Source organism: Acomys minous (assembly GCF_964271855.1).
Source record: "Acomys minous genome assembly, chromosome: 16".
Classification (NCBI taxonomy): domain Eukaryota; kingdom Metazoa; phylum Chordata; class Mammalia; order Rodentia; family Muridae; genus Acomys; species Acomys minous.
In genome coordinates, this window is record NC_140498.1 from 75,620,722 (window position 1) to 75,644,721 (window position 24,000).

General features: G+C 45.9%; 2 long non-coding RNA genes across 2 annotated transcripts in view; one reads left to right on the forward strand and one right to left on the reverse strand.

The window, feature by feature from the left end:
• The window catches only part of LOC311587130, a 31,540-nt gene extending 16,437 nt beyond the window's left edge, over window positions 1–15,103 (forward strand). The window contains exon 3 of the long non-coding RNA XR_014775787.1: window positions 14,854–15,103. This is a non-coding gene — a long non-coding RNA (uncharacterized lncRNA). The remainder of the gene's footprint in view (window positions 1–14,853) is intronic.
• Window positions 15,104–15,158: 55 nt separating this feature from the next.
• Window positions 15,159–22,402, reverse strand: LOC311587129. The gene is made up of 3 exons (XR_014775786.1): window positions 22,149–22,402; window positions 17,017–17,637; window positions 15,159–15,287 (listed from the first exon to the last, which is right to left on the reverse strand). It is a non-coding gene; the product is annotated as an uncharacterized lncRNA (long non-coding RNA).
• Between the last annotated feature and the right edge of the window lie 1,598 nt (window positions 22,403–24,000).

Below are 24,000 nucleotides of genomic sequence, written 5' to 3' on the forward strand. Positions count from 1 at the left end.
CTAACACAACATCCATAGTTTACTATAATTAATTTTAGAATCTAATAGCTACTCGTGGAGCCGGTAACACATTTTGCAGCAGACGGTGGTTAACAGAGAGCCTCACACTGGCAAAAGAGTGGAGAATAAGTGGCAGTGGAGCGCTTGACCTGAGCTGGAACATCTATAGCACACCATCTCCCAAACAGGACTCTGTAAGCATCACTGAAGACGGGTAGAAAGACGCAGGGGTCAGAGGTCAGGGAAGACTGCTGCCGAATAATATCTTCTGGATATGACAGGAACACACACACACACACACACACACACACACACACACACACACACACACACAGACTGATTCATGCATGATGCGTGCACAGATGTGCACACACACACTCACCTTTTGAAAAAGCAGGAACTGATGGTTAAAGAGGTTGCACATCACTCATCTGAAATTTGGACTCAGCATTGTATTATAACGGAACAATTTTCTTATCGACAGTTCCCTTCACTGCGGCCATTGCTGATACTTCCAGAACCTTCTGTGTGTAGGCTTAGATTTCTCAAAACCTACTTTTTTTTTTAAAGGGTTCTTAAACACTTCAACCCCACTTCTTTCCCACCAATCAGAGGATAAGGAGAAAGAATGTTAGTAGGAAAAAGGGTTTGTAGACCTGTTTAGATGCAGCTCTTTGGGCCAGTTCTACTCTGCCTTGTCAGGACAGCAGCAGTCCAGCCCAACAGCTAACACCAACCAACACACAACACCGTAGGGTTGGTACAATCCAGCAGAAGCCTCTGTTTACTCGGCACGAGCCCATGGAAGCCTCCAGAATGAGCCAGAGTACCACGAGAAGGTCTCTGGACTGTTTCTCTCCGTGAAGTGAAGTCCAGCGAAGTCCAGCAGAGACCAGCGAAGCGTTGCACGGTGTAGAAAGGCCAAAAAGCCTCATCCCATCGTCCACGGTTCTTTTTATATTCCTTCCCACCATCACGTGCCCACTCACACGTCTGTTTTCAGTAAATCATCACATGCCCAGCTTCCGGAGACACCACGTGACCTCTCACAAGACAGCTTTCAGCAAAACACCACATGACAACAACTGAGTCTTCAAAGAAACCAGAAACTTCCACTTCGTCTGTGCTTCACTTGGTCCTAAGCCGTGAGCGGAGCACTTCTTTGACAAGTTTGTCTCCAAGCTCAAGAGAAAAAGGCCTAAAGAGAATGGGATGTTACAAAATTTATTCTGATGTTTTAGTTATTTTCTTATTATTGGGATAAAGGGCCCGGATGAGAGCACATTGAGGGAGACAGCGTTTATTTGGCTCATGGTCCATTGTGGTGGGGAGAACTTGGCACAGCAGGCAGGAAAGCCATCTTGGCAGGAATAATGGCTCAAGGATCACAATATGTCTGTAGTCAGTAAGCCAAGAGTGAACCGGAAGTAGGGCTGGGCTCTAGAGAGGCATTTCCTAGGGCAAGCCTCCATTGCGTACAGGTTCGACACCGCCACCATCTGAGAACGGCCAGTGACATGCTTGATTGTGAAAGACGGCACATGTAGAGTATAGTGCATGAGAGAGACTTATTAGGAGATGTTGCATTTGTCTTGTACGTATTACACTTTCAATGGCTTTCCAAACATTTTGGATCCATTACTATTAACTTCTTGCATTGTATCGATGGTAAATCAATTTACAACAATTACCAGTCAAAACCTCATATTGTCCAATTATAATTTAATTCATTGGAGATGTTCATTTTGAGCTTGAATAAAAAGCTGAAGCAATTTAGAAGACGTTATAAATTCCTCTAAAACCAATGTATGTGTGTGTGTGTGTATTTGGGTATATGTGCATGTATGTGTGAGAGTGTGGCATATGTCCACACACACCTAGGTACATGTGCTGCGAGTGCCACTGATCCTTCTGTGTCTGCTCATACCCTCCTAGTGCAGGTGTCACAGGTGTGCATGCAGCCATATTCAGCTCTAAAAGCTTGCAACTGTGTTCCACATTTCTAGTGTGTATGTGGGGGGGAAATGCTTCAGTTGGGTGATTAGTTGTCTACCGACACAATGACCTCCCTTAGAGTAGCCAGCCAGCCAGAGTTCAAATCCAGACTCAATAGTTATAAAGCTACTTGTTATATAATCTTGGACATCCTTCTGTGTCTCTGTTTTTCTCTTCAATAAAATAGGGTTAGTGAGTATGTTAGCTACAAAATATCCAAAAGAAAAACTTTAAAGGAGGAAAGATGGATTGGCTCCTGGCTTCCTAGAGTTTGGAGTATCTTCCCTTGATTTCCCTGTGTTTGAGTTGGATAGATGCTAGTCCATGTGGCAAAGCATGGCTATTCACGTCATGGTTGACCAGGAAGCAAAAAGAGTTGCTGAGATACACACCCTGACCAAAAGTAACATAGGGGCAAAGGGTTTATCTAAGTTTATAATTCCAAGCTACTAAGTATCTTTTCTGTTGCTTAGATAAATACCCTGAGGAAAAGTAACATAGAGGCAAAAGATTTATCTTAGTTTATAATTCTAAGCTACAGTCCTTTATTTTGGGAAACATCTGTGCAGGAACTCGAGCCTCTAGTCACACCACACAGTAAAAAGCAGAGAGAAGTGAACTCATCTGTGCCGCCTGCCTGTTTCCCCCTTCTCATACAGCTCAGGACTTGCCTAGGGAATGGTGATGCCCACAGGCTTCATCTTCCCGCACGTGCTTACAATCAAGATGATTTCCTAAGAACATGCTCACAGGTCAATCTGGTCTAAATAACTCTTCAATTGAGAGTCTCTTGCCACATTATTCTAAGCTGTGGCAAGTTTACACTTAAAATTAATCATGACAGAAAAGGAATCCTGGTGCGCCTCTGGTTTAACTCTTTTATTCCATCACGGCCCCTAGTCCATAGGATGGGATGACACCATCCACATTCAGGATGGCTCCTTTTTCAGTTCATCTACTCTGGAAGTCATAAACACACCAATGCATGTTTTCTGGGGCTTAGTGTGAGGACCAATCCAGAGGTTAAGCATAGAGAGTGTAGGGATTGATTAGAGATGTCTGCCAGGGGCATGGCAGTTAGGAGAAGTGACAAGTAAGGATTAAGACTTGTTAGAGCTGGGATAGTTCTTGGCTGAACAGCTTCAGCATTTTCAATACTTAGCACAGCATGTGGTGCCTATAAAGCCGTATCTCAATAACATTAACATGTTTGGAGGCCAGCCCTGCCCTAGTCTCATCTATCAGTCAACCACTGCATGTACTTTTTATTACTTTAGCCAATTTGGGACAAATTTTAACTTGTGAAGACTACAACTTCCTTAGTGACCCAAATAAAATTAAGCAAATGTGTTTGTATATGGTGTGTGTGTGTGTGCGCATGTGAAGTACATTAACAGAGGTTAATGACACCAGGTGTCTTCCTCAATCACTGTATCTTATTTTTTTTTTTTTTAAAGACAGGTTCTCTCATTGAACCCAGAACTCACCAATTTGCCTAGCTGGCTGGCCAGCAAGTTCCGGGGATTCTCCCGCCTCTGCCTCCCAGGCACTGGGATTACAGGTGCATGCCCCCACACCCAGCATTCACCGGCATTCACGGATGATCTGAGGATAGAACAGAGATCTTCACAAATGCTTTGCCGATTGTGTCATCCCTCCAGCCTCAAGAAGCTCTTTCTTTCTTGAGAGATTTGGTCAGACTGTCTCTTACATCGTCAGAGCATGACAGCTGGATGCCTCTGCCGCTGCCTCTGCCTCTGCTCTTAGAACTCATCTCCCCCAAATTGTTTTATTATGTCAATCACATCCTTGACTCAGGATTCCTCCTAGTGGACAGGGAGATGAGCAGGGTCATCCTGACTCCGTGCTGACCGCCACTTCTCATGGACATTTCCCTTATTAGGTTGGTGCTAATGCCATCACCTCGGTTTCAGGATAAGCCGTTATTTCCTGTCTTCCATCTGAACTCATCCCTCGAGGTGATTTTATACAAGTCCAATCTAATTTGCCATGCCATGATTTTATTAACGGAATTCTTCAAGCCCTGGAAGGCCCTCTCTGTATTTTTACCCAAAGTGCACAAGTTGTAGGTCTCCCTTGGTGGAGTTTTAAGTTATCCAAAACATCTGATCCCTGCATGAAGGTTAGAGATGAGCTCATTGTCACTGTGCTCTGTCTGGAGTCCGTGTATGTGTGTGTGTGTGTGTGTGTGTGTGTGTGTGTGTGTGTGTGTGTGTGCGCGCGCGCGCACGCGCGCCACAGGATGACTTCAGTTGTCCTCAATGTGCCATTCCCATTTATTTTAAAATTTCCTTTTATTTACATGGATACATGGTCCTCCTTATATCTATGTGTACTAATATATTTAAGTGCCCACAGAGGCCAGAAGAGGGCATCTGATGCCCCGGAACTAGACTATAGGTGCTGGGAAGCAAACCCAGTTCCTCTGGAAGAGCAGTGAGTGCTCTCTAAGCCACGGAGCCCATCTCCGCAGGCCTCACCTTTGTCTTGAGTCTAGCCAAGAACTTACCAAAACGGCTGGAAAACCTCAGAGATCCACCTGTCTCAGTCTTCCGCGGTCTGGAGTTACCAGTGCGCGCCACCATGTGTCCCCGGGATCTGGACTCAGGTCCTCATGCACCGGAGCATCCTCCGCGGTCTTCATGCCTACCTCCCCCCCCCCGCCCCCCCCCCACCCCCCCCCCCCCCCCGCAACTGCTTCCTCACAAACGCACTCGGAACTCCTCCCCTCTTCTGCTCTACTTCGGAAGCGACTTGCAATCTGAGGCTTCTATAGAGTGGTGTGTTCTGCTTGCAATTAGTTGAAGGGACTTTTTCCCCAGTCCTAAAACTGAGCCCTAAGGCTCAGTATGTCTCTCACTCATCTCTGTCTCCTTGGAGAAAGAGAGAGAAGCCTACATGTGGACCACTGGAGACCACATGGCTACAAGGCAGAGTCCTAGTCACGCTGGATGGTGATTTCCCGACCAGCTCTTTTCTTCCCGCTTTCCCCACATGGATTTGTTGAGATTCCTAATCCTGCACACTTGGGTGGACTGAGTCACTTTCCTGCTGCCTGACGCTAAAGAGAGCTGCCAGACTGAGCAGGTCTGCCCCCAGCCTAGGCTTTTAAATCTCCCCATTATGCCTGGCTCAGCATGGCGAGAACACAGAGCTCATTGGCCTGGGGCCAGGAGGCCTGTCAGCGGGGAGACCAACTCTGGAATGTAATTAAACCACATGATGCCTTTTGTGTCTTTTATTTCCCCGGTGTCACCAGCAGATAGAGAAGGCTGACACTGTTTGCTTCCATGTCTCTATCTCTGTCTGTCTGCCTGCCGGCCTGTCTGTCTGTCTGTCTGTCGTCTCTTGGCAGGAAGCTGCAAAAAAGAATTCGGGAAACAAGGAGTAGCAGGAACTTGAGAGCAGAACACAGAGGATCAGTGTGATACAGATGCTCATCTGCAGGATGTTGGAGTCAAGAGTCCATCGTAGGGGCTGGAGAGATGGCTCAGCAGCTAAGAATACACACTCTCTTCCAGTGAACACAAGTTCAGCTCCTGACTTGCAGCTTGAGCAGCTCCCATCAGCTTGTAACTCCAGCTCCGGGGCATCTGACGCCCTCTTCTGGCCTCTGTAGCTACCTTCACTCATGTGCACATAGTCACACACACACACACACACACACACACACACACACACACACACACACACCCCATGCACGCATGCCTGGTGTGTGCATGTATGCACTTAAAAATTTAATGTAAAGAGAGAAAAAGAGTCCGTTGAAGGGGCCAGGGACATGGGTCAGTGGTTAAATGCTGGCCCATCAAGCCTGAGGCCTGGAGTTCAGATCTCTAGAAACCCTCATAAATGCTGGGTGGTCATGATGTCTGTGCTGTGACACTTTCTTGGGAGATGTGAACAAAAGTCTACTCATCCCAGACACAGAACTGACAACAGACCAAAATAAGGGTACCATCAAATCCAGCTCGGCAATTCAATGACTTTTTAAAAGAAAATTTTATTTTTGAGGTTACTTACAGGAATATGGGTAAAGGGGGATTCTGCTTACAGAAGCAGAAATGACTCAGTGTCCCTCAGTAAATTCTACCTCAGCATGCACAAAAGCTGGAAGCTTGGAGAACACTGCTCAACCTTCAGGCAGTTCAATAGGTGTCCTTTCAAGGTCACTCAGTTGGTCTGAGCCTTTCCCAAGCTGCTAGACTAGTTTCTGTGTCTTCCAGGCAGCTCAGCTTCATTGAGAATGACTCTCAGCAGTCTTTACTGCTTTTGTATGCTTGAGGAAGGAGGAACCTAGTGTATCTGCTCAGTTTCAGGGACTTCCTGATGCCTTTGAGTTGTTTACTTCCTGAGTGTAAGGAGTTTCTCTGCAGGATGGAAAGGTCCATCTCCCCCTCCTTTTAACATTCTGTGTAGCAGTGAGCTTTCTTCCTAGATGGATGGTTTGAATCTCAGAGGAAACTGCTACCCTTCAGGAGTCCACCAGCTTTAGAAAGCAGAGACCTGACAGGAGATCCTTAGAGCAAGCTGGCTAGTGAGGCCAGCCATGTCAAGTGAGTTCTGAGTTTCACTGAGAGACCCTGTTTCAATGAACAAGTTGGAAGAGCAATTGAAGATGATTCCTGACACAAAATGTATGCCTACACACACACACACACACACACACACACACACACACACACATACACACACACACACACACCACTGAAAACGTTATCTATTGTATTGTAGTCTATCTATTGAATTAATTAATTAAGGGTAGTTCACGTATGAGTGTGTGCTGATACATTCACATGGGTATTTGGAGTCCAGAGGTTGATACTGGGATGTGTCCCGCATTCACATTTCCATCTTGTTTAAAAATCATCCTTGTTACATTTACTTATGGAAAGTGCATGTGCCGTAGCATATATGCGGAGTTCAGGAGGATTGCTTTTGGGATGTGCTTCCATCCTTCCACTGTGTGGAACCTGGAGAACGAACTGAGGTCTTTGGGCTTTGCCAGCAACTCCTTTTATCAACTGAAATATCTCATTGGCCTTCTGCCTTGTATTTTGAGGTGGGATCTCTCCCTGAACCTGGAGCTTGCTGATTCAGCTAGAGTGGTTGGACAGGGAGTGTCAGAGACACATCTGTGCCTGTCTCCCCAGGGCTAAGTTTATCAGCACAAGCCAACTCAGCTTTTATGTGGGGTCTCGGGATCCAAACTCAGGACCTCATGCTCATACAACAAACACTTTGCCTCCGAAACATCTCTGCAGCTCAGTGTCCATAGACTTCAGGGAAGCATCCTGCATTACCCCACCCTGTTATGTGAGAAACAAGACCCACCTATGGGGAAGCCACGAACCCCAGCTCCTCCTTTTTTTGGGTCCCTTCAGATTCACTTTCCACATGCAGACTTCTGTAACACAATTTCACTCCTTAATTCCACTCTAACAGGAAAGCAAATATTTGTGAAGAGCCAATGGCATTCTTGTAATTAGGAGGTAATATTGAACAGTAAGTCACATCTGAATTGAGACACCTGGGCAGGGGAGTTAAGTCAATTTGTTCTGGGATCAATAGATGTGGTCTTAGTTGGCAGAGAATCCGAGGTTTCCTTTTTTTTTTCTTGTTTAATTTGGGGAACATGTGTGTGTTTATTTGTGTATACGTGTGTGTGTGTGTGTGTGTGTGTGTGTGTGTGTGTATGTGTGTGTATGTGCGCTTTATATGTCTGTCAGTCTTCCTGAGAAAGCATGAAGTCTAGATAGGGAACTAATGAGAAACCAAAGTACGGATACCATCGAAGTCTAACTTGATGTGCCCGTAAGTTTTACTGAGGTTACTTAAGGGAAATCTGGGGGAGGCATTATGTAGGAGCAGAAATGGCTCAAAGACAGCGGCATCAATGAAGCCTGCCACATGGGGTCTGGGTGACACAAAAGCTGCCTTTCTGGAGCATAATGAACAGCCTGCAGGCAGCTCAGCGGATAGGATAGCATCTTTTCCTGGCGACTCTATTGGTCTGATCCCTTTCCAGACTGCCCGGCTGGTTTCTGTGTCTTCCAGGCAGCTCAGCTGCTCTTAAAGGAATCTTCAAGGCAGCTTAGCTTGTCTGAGAGTGATTCTTGGCAGTCTTTGCTGTTTATATATGCTTAGGGGATGAGGCGCCTAGCGAATGTGGTTAGTTTCAGGGACTTCCTAAAGCCTTCGAATTGTTTGCTTCCTGAGTTTAATGAGCTTCCCTGCAGGATAGAACACGTTTTTACCTCTCCTTCGGCCAGCCTGTTGTTTTATCTCCCTGTAAACACCCGTATCTTTGTAAGTGTTCCTCCAAGATGAAAGGCTTTAATCCGGGAGGAAACTGATACACAATAGTGTGTGTGTGTGTGTGTGTGTGTGTGTGTGTGTGTGTGTGTGTGTAGACAGGTATTGAGAAAGCCTAGTTAAATAAGCCTAGCTGACTCCACGACAGCTTCAGTTTCTAGTTAGTTCAGAAAAGACTCAAGTCCCCATCTGAGCTCAGTGGCTACTGAGAATACCACAGAGAATGGGCAGCCAATCAGAGACAGCCTAGCCACCTTGCCAGAGGAAGGTAAGATTGCTTAACGTTGGTTTCCTGTTGGTCTAGCTGCTTACAGATGAATTTACTGCTGATCCGGATATCTCTTGTCTTATGATTAACTCATGACCTTGACTAAGTTTGCCTGCATTTTTTCAGTTTGAATACATCAATCCTGCTAAAAAAATTTCCTAACCCCCTTTGGAGTTCCACAGAATGTCTTTAAAAAAGAGCCTGCAAGCTCACCGTGGAGTCACCCTTGTGCCTAAGTGGTGACTCCAGCATGCTGGTTTTCTGCAGAACAGATAGATGCTCTTTGTTGCTTGCATACTATTTGAGTCTGAGGCCTTTTCTTTAGCGTGTTCAAGACCCTAACAGTATACGCACAATATCTCAGGTGTTATTCCTTAGGGGCTATCTACCTTCATTTTTGAGACAGAGTCTCTCATTGGCCTAGAGCTTGCTGAGTGGGCCAGGCTTTTTGGCTAGTTATCCAAGGACCTGCCTGTGTCCACCTCTAAGACATATCACCAGTCCCTATTTTCCTTTTTTGGAGGGCTGGGGAAGAATTAGGGTCTGGCTATGAAGCTCAGGCTGGCCTTGAACTTGTGGTAAAACTACTGCCTCAGCCTTGGAGGTGACTCACCTGGAAATAAGCTTGTCTTTGGGTGACATTTACTATGTATGCACAGTGTTTTTTATGTGACTTGAGCTTTTAGGACAGCCCCCCCCCCAAACTAAGGCATTTATTAGGTACATCTTGAGAAGGAGAGGTTAGCTAGCCTTGGTGGGAGGTCTCTGTAGGGGAACACTCTCTGGTTGCAGTCATCTGGGAAAAGAAAGCCAGTTGTTAGGTTTTACACACACTGCCCGATCCTTTGTAAATTCTCTCACATTTGGACCAGAAGAAGGCTTCGACATGCTTCTGAGTCTGACCCGGAGGAAGGCTTTGCCACTTGTCACAGGTCAGAGACATTGGCCCTTTGTCAATACTATGTGTGAACTCAGGACCTCATCCACGCCTTACACATTCACTCGGGGCTTCCTTGGGCTCCCACTCCTTCATGTGTGGCGTGATCGATCACTGTTTCCACTGTAGTTTCTGCAAGATATACCCCAAGGAGCTCATCGCTGTCAATGACTGAAGGTTTTCAGGACACAACTTCTGCTCCAGAGAGTAGACCGGCCATCATGGACCACTGTACCAATTTGAGTGTAGTGTATTCTTCATTGCTTGGGATACTGTGAGATCCACAACAACGGTTGTGTAGGACAGGGAGATAGCGCAGTCCAGCGCTGCTCAACCTGGGGGTCGAGACCCCTTTGACAACCCTTTATCTCTGAAATGTTTACATTATAATTTTTTTCTTCTTTTTTTTTATTAATTTATTCTTGTTACATCTCAATGGTTATCCCATCCCTTGTATCCTCCCATTCTTCCCTCCCTCCCATTTTCCCCTTACTCCCCTCCCCTATGACTGTGCCTGAGGGGGACCTCCTCCCCCTGTATATGCTCATAGGGTACTCTGATACCTCATATTTGACCATGTCCCTGGAGAGGGAGATCTGGTGGCACTCAGAGGAAGGATAGCAGGTTTACATTACAACTTATAAAGAGTATCAAAATTACAGTTATGAAGTAAGCGAATCAAATAATTCTATGGCTGGAGGTCACCACAGTGTGAGGAGCTGTATTAAAGGGTTACAGCCTTAGGAAGGTCAAGACCCAATGGCTTAGTGCATAGAGTACTCAGTCTATATAAGCATGAGGACCTGAGTTTGAGTCCCCAGACCCAACATTTAAAAAAAAAATCTGTTCGTGGCAACATGGGGTTGTAATCCCAGTGCTGGAGAGATGGAGGGTGGAGATTGGCGGGTCCTTGGGCCATTGTCCAGCCAGGCTAGACTATGTTGTCTGCTCCAGGGTCATGAGCCGTCCTGTCTCAAACAACTAAGCGGATAGCACTTGAGGAATTACACCTGAAGTTGACCTCTGGCCTTGACACAACATGTGCTCACATGCTTGTACCCTCAGTTAAACACACACACACACACACACACGCACACGCACACGCGCGCGCGCGCGCACACACACACACACACACACACACACACACAGAGAGAGAGAGAGAGAGAGAGAGAGAGAGAGAGAGAGAGAGAGAGAGAGAGAGAGAGAGAGAGAGAACCTGCTCCTACATCCCTCTGGCATCATTGCCAGCGCTTTTGATGAGGTTATGGAAAAGAGCTATCTGATGAATGTGGGGAGGCAGGCGTGTTGTTGTGAGTGCCATACCAGGCAGGTCAAATGTATTTGAGATAATGGGGCAGCAGCTCCTGCTGTGCTCCCATCCTTTAAAACCTAATAGTGTCTCTCTCCCAGGGATTGGGAGTTGCCTTAGCTCCAGAAGCAGTGTGGAGTTCTTTAGAGCCTTGAAGGCCTTTTGAGTTGTAGAAAGTGCCACACTTGACACAGTAATAGCTTTTATCTTGAAGTATTTCAAGGGTGTGGGGTGATCTCAGAGAAGACCTGTAAGATGTATCACGAAGAGGAAATCTTCATAAAGCCTAGTGGATCTTCAGGGCTTTCAATGGGATTTAAGTGGCAAGGAATGAGGTGTGTGTGTGTGTGTGTGTGTGTGTGTGTGTGTGTGTGTGTGTGTGTGTGAGAGAGAGAGAGAGAGAGAGAGAGAGAGAGAGAGAGAGAGAGAGAGAGAATGCACACCTAGCCAGGCTATTTGTGACTTACTCATATGATTAATGGAAGCACCTGAGTTGTGTCTGCAGCATCCACCTTAAAAAGTCAGGGTGGAGGTTTGAACTTGTTTTATCAGCACTGGAGAGATGGAGACCAGAGACTCTCTGGAACTTTTTGGCCAGCCAGCCTATTGGAATCAGGAAGCCCCAGTTCCCAATGACAGACACATTCGTATTGATAAAAAGTAGCCCCTAGGGGAATGACATCTGAGGTTGACCTCTGGCCCCAGCTTGCAGGCATACATGTATGAACACGCACCAGCACACATATGAACATGGGCCCATGCACACACTGAAAGTAAGAGGAGTCTCATTCCTGGTGACTCTGAATTGAATTGTGCAATGGAAAATGTCAAGGCTCTATGAAGCTACGGAGCTGAGGGAACCATCCAGAATTACTGTCTGGGCAAGAGGCAATGGTCCCCTACTGTTCCCAGGGACACAGACATTTAGAGAGCTGCCACTTGCTGACTTTAGGCCTTCGTTCGGAATCTAGCCCATTTTTAAGCTTTTGAATTTCATGTTGAAAACCCAACCAGTTCAGCACAAAACATAAATCAGAACCCGATCTTCTTTGTGCTCAAGTTTTATTATATATATATATATATTTTTTTTTGTCTCCTTAGCTCAAAAGAAATCTGTTCTACATCACTTTAAAAAAACACACTGACTCAGTTAAATGTAATTTTCTCTAAAGCCAATTGCTTAATTAGACAATAATATCAGAGAAATTGACCATTATATCTGGTTACTGGCTTTTCAGATGGCCTGTTACCATTTATATTCTTTGCAGTTGGTTTTTTTTTTTTAAAGCATGAAAATAATTTATTGAGATTGTTCTTTGAAGCTATTTTTAATAGCCTAATGGCTTTTTAATTTTCAAATCATTTATACTCATCATCTGGGGCCAAAGAGGGACTCAGAGAGACTCTTGTTGAGCGGCTATAATTTCCTCTCCAGTCATTAGCTGGCTCTACTTGGAAGGAAAGCCAAGGGAAGCACAGGGCTTTCCCCCGCTATTGATGATGTCAGAAGGGGCTCCGTGTACACAGTGAACTTTGGGCTGGAGGCCATCACGTGAAAATTGGTGCTTACCAGAGGACTTATCTGTGCTGAGTAATTTATGTAGATTGGTGGTCTTCAACGTTGGGGGGGGAGGGAATGGTCCTTGAATGGTTGACCATGACGGGTGGTTAGAAGTAACACATGGAAAAACACGACTCCAAACATTCTCCACGTAGCTGCTCTTTAATTCTCCCGTGCCCATCCCTGCTCTCTTCCACACAATGCTGTACCATGCTTTTCTTGTCCTATCCCACTCTATGCCTTTCCGTTCTTTTCAAATTTTAATCAGATTCCCCTAAGTGACGACAACCAGTTAACATCAGGACTTGGAAATTCCAAGGCACAAGAGACTTTTTCTTCTCTCCTCTCCCTCCTCCCTAACTCTCTCCTCCTTCTTCCCCAACTCACTCTGTCTTTCCCTCCCTCCCCCTCGGCCCACCCCTTACTTCTCTGCCAAGGTCTTGATGTGCACACATTGGAATCAAACTCACAATCCCCTGCCCCAACCTGCCCTGTGCTGGGATGACAAGTGTTGTTGTGTAACACAATTCCTGAACATACATGAACAAATAAACATCTACTCAGCCCAGATAAGGAGCCAACAAGAGACCAAGCTAAAGATACCACCAAACTCCAATTTGGTGAACTAATGAGCTTATTAGGGTTACTTACAGGAATATGCCTCTCTCCTCCCCCTTGTCCCTTTTGCCCCTTTCTTTTTTTTGCTGCTTCTTTCTCCTTTCCTTCCTAACATCCCTTCCCTTTCTACTTGTTTTCTTTGTCTCCCTCTCACTTTCTGTCTTTTCCCTCCCCCATCTCTCCATCCCTCCGTCCTTTTTCCATCCCCTTTTCTACTTCCTTTACCTCCCCTCCGGCTTCCCCTCTTTCCTTTGTTCCCTCCTCCTTCCTTTCTTTCTCTTTCTTTCCCTCCTTCCCCTTTTCTGTCTTTCTTCGCATGAGACAGTCTCTCTCGGTGTTCCCTGCTTCAGCCTCCCAAGCGCTGGGATCTCAGCCTTGAGCCATTAGACTCAGTTGCTGAGGAAATACTCTGGATGTTAGTTTTTGCTTCAAATTTCCAGATTTTTAAAGCAAGAAGAGCATGCATAATTCATAATTCCATTTTTAAAGTCCTTAATGTATTATATTTATTTCATGTTTTTAAAAAGCACACACTGGCTGGGGAGACAGAGCAGTTGGTAAAGTGCCTGCCACGTGAACTTGAGGATGTGAGTTTGGTCCTTAAAAATGTGTGTGTGTGTGTGTGTGTGTGTGTGTGTGTGTGTGTGTGTGTGTGTGTGTGTGTGTGTGAAGAGCCAGGCACATCAGCACATGCCTGTAATCCCAGTGCTGGGGAGGTGAAGACAAGAGGGTGCATGAGACTCACTGCTCACCAGTCTAGCCAAACAGGAAAGGTATGTGAGAGACTCTGTCTCAAAAAAGAAAAAAAAAAGTGGAGAGAGACTGGAGAAGATGTTGCTACTGACCAACCCCCCTGCCCCCAGGCATACACACACTCATTGCTAGAAGGCAGCTTCCTCTGACTGAAACTTTCCCTCCAGGCGGGAAGGGGGAAACTCACAAGATTCAGGATGTAAAAAAAAAACACCACATACATATCCCGGGAAGCTGAAACTTGCAATGTTGTTGAAGACCCCTCCCAAGGTGTGGAAGCAGCAAACAACAGATTGGGAAGGAGACTGACCAGTCCAGCTCCTGAGAGATGATGCTTCCACCTGTCCAGCCACCCACAAGTCATGCAGAGAGCCTCAGGGTTGCAGCTTTCATGAGCTGTCACTCATGCTGGGGTGGGCTTTTGGTACCGAAGCTGTCTTTGACCCATCCTTGCTCCTGTAAGTAACTTCTTACCTATGGTCCAATCAGTAACCTCAATAAACTCATTAAATTAACCATGTTTGCTTTGGGTGTAATTATTCTTTTGGCCTGTTGTGGGTTTGCTTTCTGGTGTGAGTAAGACATGTATGTATCATATCTCCCTGAGAAAAGTCTTGCACAGAATACATATACACACGTATGAATACTTACAAATAATATATATATGTATATATATATATAATGGCATAATATATGATTTTCTATTCATTTCCAACACCAACAGACTCTTCGTTCTGGATTTTTATTAATCGATGACATCTCCTAGCCTCTATTAAGTCTGGCTCCACTGGGATGCACGTGAGGAGAAGTGGGTCATTGCATTGAGTTTCCTGGGGTGGGGCAGTCAGTAAGGCTTCCACAGGGCACGCTTCCCTCTCACTGTGCTTGATCTGAGGTGAATTATGGCTCCATGCTGACTTGTAAGTGGAAATCCATATCCTGCCTGCTTGTGTTCTGCGCAACCTCTTGTCATCTTCCCTTGTGAATATTGATTGCATTTAAACAGACTCTCTGCCCCAGGCCTGGCCAAGGCACCAATTACATGTCTGACTCTCTTTCTCTCTCTGTTTGCCCAGGTGTCTATATGATTATAAATACGGGCCTGATTGCAATAGGAGTCCTCTACAGAAAGCAAAAATGCATCGCCTGAATAATTTATTGGAAACTCCTTTCTAACAGAAAAGCAAGAGCCATGTGAACACACGGGGACGTAGGAGCAATCCATCAGAACATCTTCGCGTGTTGCTTTCCTGGTCTCGTTCTGGCTCCTCCATCACAATTTTCCTTTGCTGGGTGATGGCTGAGGCTGGGGAGCTGTTCTCGGGCCCTGCTCTGAACTCCCAAGGTGAAAGTTTGAGTCTCATGATTTAGTTGAAAAAAAAAAAAAAAAAAAAACAACCCAAGTGGGCAAGTCCAGGGTGGTACAGGCCTGTGATTCCAGCACTTGGAGGGCAGAGACAGGAGGACTGTTGAGTTCAGCGCCAGCCTGGGTTACAGTATGGAGACCCTACTGAAGAGGAGAGAGAAATACGTTACACATTATTACCTTTGCTATGCGTTGAATGTAGTCAAGCTACCGCCTCGCAATATTACAGCTTACATGGCAATTCCAGCCTCAGGGCTGTGGGACTCTGAAGAAATAAAACGAGTTAAATTTTTACTTCTGCCGTGCTTGAGAATGTTAAATTCTGCCTTTGCACTCCCATGTGCTTAATCGAGAGAACAAACGCATGCCAAAGAAACCTAAGAAACCGCCTCCTTCGCGTGTGTCAAGGTACCACTAATTAGGATCACCTGAGTAAGGTGTCTCACCCAGGGAACTGTCCCGATGGGTGTGGGAAGGCCCTCTCCATGATGGGCAGTGCCTCTGGGTAGCAGCCCAGCTGGAAAAGCCCAGGCCCAGACAGATGATGTCACCTTTTGCTGGCTTGGCCTTCCTCATACTTCCTGTTGATCTCCTCATTGCTGCTGCTGCTGCTGCTTCCCATGCTAACAACAGAGCCAGCATTCCTAAGGTTCCACTGTGGACTGGGGACCACTGGCTGGCTGTTCAGGAAACTTCCAGGCATCTGGTATGAGATTGGGACGACTGAGGAACCTCACTTTGTGGACGGAGTGGACCCCGACTACCTTAGGTCGTGGCCCCCTGTTGAGAGGCCTCTTCTGGGATGACTTGGACTGTCGAGGCCTCAGCCTTAAGGACTGAGTATGATGTTTGCAATGTCTCCAGGGTGATTCGGCTCACTTAATAAGTCCATCTGTCATCTGTCCATCATCTATGTGTGTGTGTGTGTTTATGTATGTATCAATCATTTATCTATCATCTATTTATCATCTATCTCTGTTACCTATCTACATCTATCTATCTATCTATCTATCTATCTATCTATTGATCGATCTATCTATCATCTATCATCTCAAAGCACAAGAGTAAGAAACACAGCCTGGCGGTGGTGCCACATGGGCAAAACAAGAGTAACTAACAGCCATGAGGTAGTGGTCCACACTTTTAATCCCAGCATTTGAGAGGCATAGGTAGGAAGATCTCCATGAGTTTGAGGCCAGTCTGGTCTACAAAGTGAGTTCCAGGACAGTCAGAGCTATATAGAGAGATGTGTTTCAAAAATCCAAAAAACCAAAAGAAAAGAAAAAAGAACCATCACTGGGGAGGTAGAGGCAGCCAGATCCCTGAGACTTCCTGGATGGCCAACGTAAGCTACTCTGTGAGTTCCAGAGCAGTGAGAAACCCTGTCTCATTATAGCTTGCAAAATACTCCCGTCTACTCCCTCCTGCTATCTGAACCCTTACTGCTGTGGCCGGTATAGGCGCTGGTACAATCTCTAGTCAAACAATCAATTGCTCACTCTGGATTCTGCGGGACATCTCGTTGGGCCAATGGCACAGAGACGAGCACTCACTGGGGTTGTTTGTCTTTCTCTTTCCCTTTCTTCTTATCTTTTCTCCCCACTTTCGTGTGTGTGTGTGTGTGTGTGTGTGTGTGTGTGTGTGTGTGTGTGTGTATTTGCATATTTGTGGGTACCTACATGCATGTATATGCATGTAGGTGGAAGCCAGAGGTTGATGTTGAGTCCTCAATTATTTTTACACCTTATTCCCTGAGGCTGTGTATCTCAGTCCAGCGTGGAGCTTGTGGATAATCTATTTTCTCCCAGCTTGCTCTGGGAATCCCTTATGTCTACCTTCTTAGGTTAGATTACAGGTAAGTCTCCACACTCACCTGACATTTACATATGTTCTGGGTATCCGAACTCCGGTCCTTGTGGTTGCATGACAAGTGTTCTACCCGCAGAACCGAGTCCCCAGCCTTCTTGTCTTGAAATGATTCGCGTAAGGCATTTGACTTCATGTGCGTGTTCTTGTTGCCTTGGAAAATTCATTTATTCACCAGCGGATTTTTATTAAGTGCCTATGAAGTGCCAAGCACTGGTGGGAAGAGTTTCGGTGGGGACTGGAGAGGTGATACCGAGGTTAAGAGCACTCCTTGCCCTTGTAGAGGACCAGAGATCAGCTCCCACATCCCGCAGTTCATAACCTCATTATAACTCCGACTCCAGGTGACCTGATACCCTCTTCTGGACTCTATAGGCATCCTTATGCCTGTGTGTTACTCACACATAGACACCTACACCTACACATAATTAAAAGTAAGGGGCTGGCAAGATGCTTTATTCCTTAAAATAAATCCTCTTCCAGAAGACCTGAGTTCCATTCCTTGCACTCACATGGTAGCTCACAACCATCTGTGGCTCCAGTTCCAGGGGATCTGATGCCTTCTCCTGACCTCTGAAGGATGCCTGTATTGGGTCTGGAGTCGCACAAATGAAATACCAAGGACACCCTGTAGTGGAGCAAAAAAAAAAAAAAAATTATTTTCCAGGCAACAAGTACTGGCAGCCAGGGATGAGGCTTCAGCTCGGGAGGGAAACAGTGGCAAAGGGCAAGCTTGTCATAGTCTTTTTAAAGGATTAGCAAAGCAAAGCAAAGCAAAATAAAAACAGAACCATAAGCAGAAAGGCATGTACAGGAAAGGGGAGGGCAGTCTCACCTCGACTGGTCAGTATCAGAAAGACTCATTATGTTTAACAAGGCAGGACTCAGCAGGATATGATAAGGACCAGGGAGTCAACAATGTGAGGAGTCAGCCAACAGCAATCTATCTTGGGACTGGAAACATCTGTCTGTCCTTGGCTAATGGGTGGCCCCTTTGTTTTCCCAGAACTGAAGGCCTGTCTGTGTTAATATGGAGGATGGGCTAAGACAGAGGCTGGTTTGTTAGTATTTTTGCCTGTGGTATACATACATACCCATAAACAAAACACTCATCCACATAATTTTTTTAAAATTAAAAATAAAATAAAGCAAATTAAATAGCAACTCCAATGAACCTCAGTGTTCTGAAAGATATATTTTTAGTTTTAGAACCAAATTTTGTTCGAAATTCACCAAATATGAAGATTGGCTAGAATATAAATTTGTTATAACTACCATAACAATTTACTACAAGCTGGGTACTTGAGCAAGAGAGACTTGGTAATTCTAGCATGTAGAAGTTTGAGTTTAAGTGATTAGGGCTGGAACACGGACCAAGACGCTGCTCGAGCTCCATAGTCCACAGCTGGTGGCAACACTCCCCATTTAGTGGGTTCACAGCTATTGAATGTGCCCCTCCCCCTTGCTTCCCCCACATCCTCACAGCTCCTTCTCTGGTGCTCCCTCCCCCTCCCGCCATGCCTGGTAGTCAGAGATACCGACTGTTAGCTCATGCTCATTTAAGACCAATAAAAATACAAGCAGCCCTCCCCCCTAACCCCCCACACTCTGCCTTGTGGCCTCAGCTGTCATCAGTGTCCCCGCCATGCTGTCTGTCTGCCTATGGGGTTGAGGAGTTACCTCTCCTCCGAGCTTTCACCTTGCTCTTGTCATCTGTCTGTCCATGATGTTCATAAAACTCTTCTAATAAAATCCTTACCTGGAAGGGCTATTCGTCTCAGTGTCTGCCTTGATGAGAGAGAGAGATACGTGTCTCTCTCGTCCTGTCACCCCAGATGACAGCCAGCTAACTGTCAGACATACTAAGAAAGACACTCAGTGTCCAGTTGAGCCCAGGGGTTTGAATATACACAGGACCTCAGTGGAAGAGTCTCTTTAGGCTGGAGAAACTTACATGTGATAGAGAGGTCAAGCTGTGCCATGCCAAGGAGGCAGGAGGCAGTCACTAACAGATGACATAGTAGGAACAGAGGCAGAAAATTGGGTCTCTGATGGTACCACAGACAGGTCGTGCCATCTTTGAACTTTTTTTGTACAAGAAAAAGAAAATCCTGTTTTGTTCAGTCACTGGTTCGGGCTTACGGTCAACCCCAGAATTATTCCTAAGTGGCCAATTGGTTAATTAAAAATACAATTTTCTCTGAAGTGAGCTTATGTAAGACCTCTCTTCTCTTATTAATTCTGATCAAGAAAATGAGACTGGAGCCCCCCAGGACTTACAAAAAGACAGAGGCGCTTTCCAGCTTGGTCAATAAAATCAAAAGGGCTCTCAGGGTTGAACAAGAATCCAATTATCAGAGAATGGTTTACTGAACCCTGGTAACCAAACTGAAAGGAGCCAGGAGCTGCCACTGCAAACCTGAAGTGGCCTGAAAGTAGAGCAGAGGAAAGAAAGAATTGCAACGAGGAATGAGCCACTGTGCAAAAACGACTCCAACAGGTATTTTATCGATTGAGGTCTTAGTCTGCTTTCTTCGGCTATCACAAAAAACCCAAGGCTAGGACTTAAAGAGAACAGAAGGTCCATTCAGTTCAAAGCTTTGGAGGCTGAGAGATGGCATCTACTCTGATGAGGGCATCACATAGTAGATAGGGTCACATGGTAAGGCAGACTGGGTGTGCTTTGCTTGAGTCTCTCTTTTTCTCCTGATAAAGCCACTAACGCTAGCAGGGTAGCCCCACCCTTGTGATTTCACCTAATCCTAATTACTTCCTAGAGGCCTCGCCCCTAAATACACCCAGCTCCTCACTGGGAGATTCTAGGCAGATGCTCTACCACTGAGCCACACCCAGCTCCTCACTGGGAGATTCTAGGCAGGTGCTCTACCACTGAGCCACACCCCAGCTCCTCACTGGGGGATTCTAGGCAGATGCTCTACCACTGAGCCATGCCTCATCTCTTACCAGTGTATTCTAAACAAGTATTTTACCATTGGCCTATATATCCCAACATCTCTTTTTAGTTATTTTCAAATGTGGTTTTAGTAAGCCTTACTGGAATGGCCTTGGACTCACTCTGTAATTGGAGGTGGGTTTGAGCCTGCAACTATCTTATCTTAGCCCCTCGTGTGCTGGAATTATTAACCTGTTGAGCCAGGCCCAGTTATCCCATAGTTTTCTCACTAGCCACGCTAGAGCAACTGAGTACAGCTTACAGAAGTCAGGAACTCTATAACTGAAGAAGAGAGGCTTCACCTCCCCAAATCAGAGAAAATCTAGCCAGTCCTGCTCTCTTTAATCTGATAGCTTCCTCCTACCATACTGCTGCTCATAAGGCTAAGATTATCTCCACTTTGGTTTAAATACTGCAACGATTAATTTTTTGGGGGGGAGGGGTTGGTTGATTTTTTCAAGACAGAAAAATCTCTGTGTAGCCTTGGCTGTCCTGGACTCACTTTGTAGACCAAGCTGGCCTTGACCTCACAGCGATCCACCTGCCTCTGCCTCCCGAGTGCTGGGATTAAAGATATGCACCACCATGCTCGGCTGCAACGATTAATCAAAACTGTCACCTTGATGGGATGTAGGATCACCATGGAAACATACCTATTGTCATGTTTTTATGAAGGTGCTCCCCAAAAAAAGGTTTAACTGGGCAGGCCAAGGGGTGCCCACCAACCACAGGCTCCTCTTTCAAGGAGAAAGCTTTTCTCTCCAACTGGCATAGGCTTTATTCTCTCCCTCTCCCCCCCCCCCTCTCTCTCTCTCTCTTTTTAGTCAACATGGATTCCTAGGGGGTTTCCAGCTTCTTGGGATCTTTTGTTTCTATAGTCGGATAACCAAATGGGAGGCACAGGTGTCTCTTTCTTTCCCCTCTCTTCTTTCTTTCCTTCCCTTCTTTCTCTTATCTCCTGTCTCATCTCTCCCTCTGCAGGGACCACTTAACCAGTCACACATAGGATGTGCCCTGCACATGTGAGAGAAGTAATAGTCACAGTAACCAGGGCGTACTCTTCACCAATGGCCATGGGGGCTGCCTTTCAATGCTAGGGAGATGTCTCAGTCTGTGAAGCGCTTCCCTTGCAAGTGTGAAGACCTGAAGCAGTCTGCATGATGGCCTGCATGCGTTGACCCAGTCCAGAGGTTCGCAACCTGTGGGTAGAGACCCCTTTGGGGGTGGGGTGCCCAACCATCTTTTCACAGAAGGGGCTAAGACCAATGGAAAACATATGCATGTAAAATACAGATATTTACATTACAGTTTATAACAGTATCAAAATGGCAGTTATGAAGTAGCAACAAAAATAGTTTTATGGTTGGGTAGATCACCATACTATGAGGAACTGTGTTAAAGGGTTGCAGCATTAGGAACCACTGAGATAGACAGATCCCTTTTGCCCACCTTCCAGCCAGCCTAGCCTAATGGATGAGCTTCAGGCCAGTGAGAGACTCTGCCTCAAAAACACAGGGTAGAGCCCAGCAATCCCAGCACTTGGGAAGCAGAGGCAGGTGGGTTTCTGAAGTACTGAAGACAGCCTGGTCTACAAAGTGAATCCAGGACAGCCAAGACTACACAGAGAAACCCTGTCAAAAATACCAAAACAAACCAACCAACCAACGAACCAACCAACCCAAAACTCAAAAGACAAAACAAAAAACCCCAAGATGGAGACCACTCGAGAAACAACACCCAAGCTTGGTCTCTGATGCTCATATTCATGTGCACACATGTGCACCTGCATACGCACATGCAGCCCCTCACGTGAACACATATACATACATTAACATGCATACAGAAAAGAGACAAGCTTTAAAGGGACAGCTGGGCAATTTCAACAAGTGATATTAATTAGATGTATATTTTCTTAAAAATTGTGTGTGTGTGTGTTTATGTGTGTGTGTGTGTGTGTGTGTGTGTGTGTGTGTGTGTGTGTAGGTATACATGTTTTTGGAGGTCAGAAAAAGAATCATCCTCAACTGTTCTCACTTTATTTGTTGAGGCAGGCTGTGTCCCTGAACCTGGTGTACTTGCTGACCAGTGAGCTTTGGGGATCCTTGCTGTCTCGTCCATAGCACTGGGGCTACAGATGAGCCCCACTGCATCTCGCTATCACATGAGTCCTGAGTCACCGTACTTACGTGGTGTGCTGGCTAGTTTTGTGTCCACCTGACACAACTCTCCCAGTAGGTTGGCCTGTGGGCAAGCCTCCAGTGCATTTTCTTGGTTGGTGATCAATATGGGAGGGCCTAGTTCTCTGTGGGCAGTGCTGCCCCCTGGCTGATGGCTCTCAGTACTTCTGAAAACTGTGAGGAGTAAGCCAGTAAGCAGCACTCCTCCCTGGCTTCTGTGTCAGTTCCTGCCGCTAGGTTCCTGTCCTGCTTGAGTTCCTGCCTTGGCTTCCCTTAGCGATGGACTGTGATCTGAGAGTTGTGAGCTGACTTATACCTTTTCCTCCCCAGGTTGTGCATTATCACATTGTTTCATCACCTACCTAAGACACATGGCAAATGACTTACCCACTGCGACGTCACCCCAGCCCTGCGACATATGTGAAATGACAGCTGTCCTTGGAAATCACGGAAGTTCCTCTAATGTGCTCATGATAAACAGATTCACTTAAAATCCAGCCAGAGTGAACTTTAGCTTTTGTCTCTCACATGTGGATATGAGGAAAAGTATATCACTTATTTGAGGGGAAACAATGAATAGGTGGTCAAGGCCTTCCCTGTTTTGCCCTCAACAAAAACTGGTTGGTTGTAGTCAATGAGAGGGCATAGCAGTGTTATTTTTCAAGCCATGACTTTTTTTTTGTAGACCAGAGGCCAGCTTCATAATGAATGCATAAAAGAACTAGAATAGTGACTCTTGCTTCTAGATGTTTCTGACAATCTGTCCAGCTCTGCGTGACTCATGGCTTATTCCTGCAACTTGGGAGTAAAAGCAGTACCTCAGCTCTTGTCTCCTTGCTGGGTGTAAATCTACCTGTTTGGTTCTTTTTTTTTTTTTTTAACGGTATCTCATAGAGCTCAGGGTGGCCTTGAACTCACTGTGTAGCTGAGGATGACCTTGAACTCATGATCCTCCTGTCTCCACCTCCTAAGTGTTCGGATTGCAGGTGTGTACCTCCGTGCCTACCTTGGAGTTTACCTTTGAAAGATAGAGAGGGGATTGCCGTGAGCCGAAGAAGAAGTAGGTAGAATTCTGACCTATTTAAATACAAGCAGCCCATTTACAGGCTGCCAAATGGATGTAAACTCGAGCGCGCTGCACAGTGTCGGACAGAATGATCAGAAATGAGAACTTAAGAGCGGGAAGGACAGCTCCAGGGGACAGACAATGGTGCATCAGTATTCTGAAGAACACTTGTCACTGAACGCAAGATCAGAGCCCACGGAGCTATAGCAGGACTCAAAGAAACAACAGAGTCGCTTCTGAGCCAAGCAAAAAAAAAACAAAACCCTGTACATCTGCAGATCAAAAGAGCCTGCCAGGCACCAGGCGGGAAGAATGGAAACAGATCAACACCTAGAAATACCACTCTGAAATTCTTATGCTGCAAGGACAAAGGGGGGGGGGGAGAACCACCCAGACACACTCCAGAAAGAAAGGAGGGGAAAAAAAGGAGAAAATAATAAGAGTCAGATTTAGTTTAAGCCTGCCTTTTGCAGTGTTAAACAGGGCCCAATACAGACCGATGATGGTAGTTTCATTGTATGTGATGTTGCTTATTAAGGCATTCAGAAGTGTTGTATGAAGGGATAAGGAAGGCATCCATGGAGAGATGGGAGGATAGTACCACTCACCCGCCCACGCTCAGAAAGCTAACAAAGGCATCACAGCCGCCCAGCACACCATTCATGGTAAAGGATCTACAGTTAGCCATACTGGCCATGCAGAAAATGACAGCCAGCACAGAAGTCATTGAGATACAGAATAAAGTTGAAACGGCTGCTGTACATGTGTTTGCAAGTGTCATCATTCGTTCTGGAA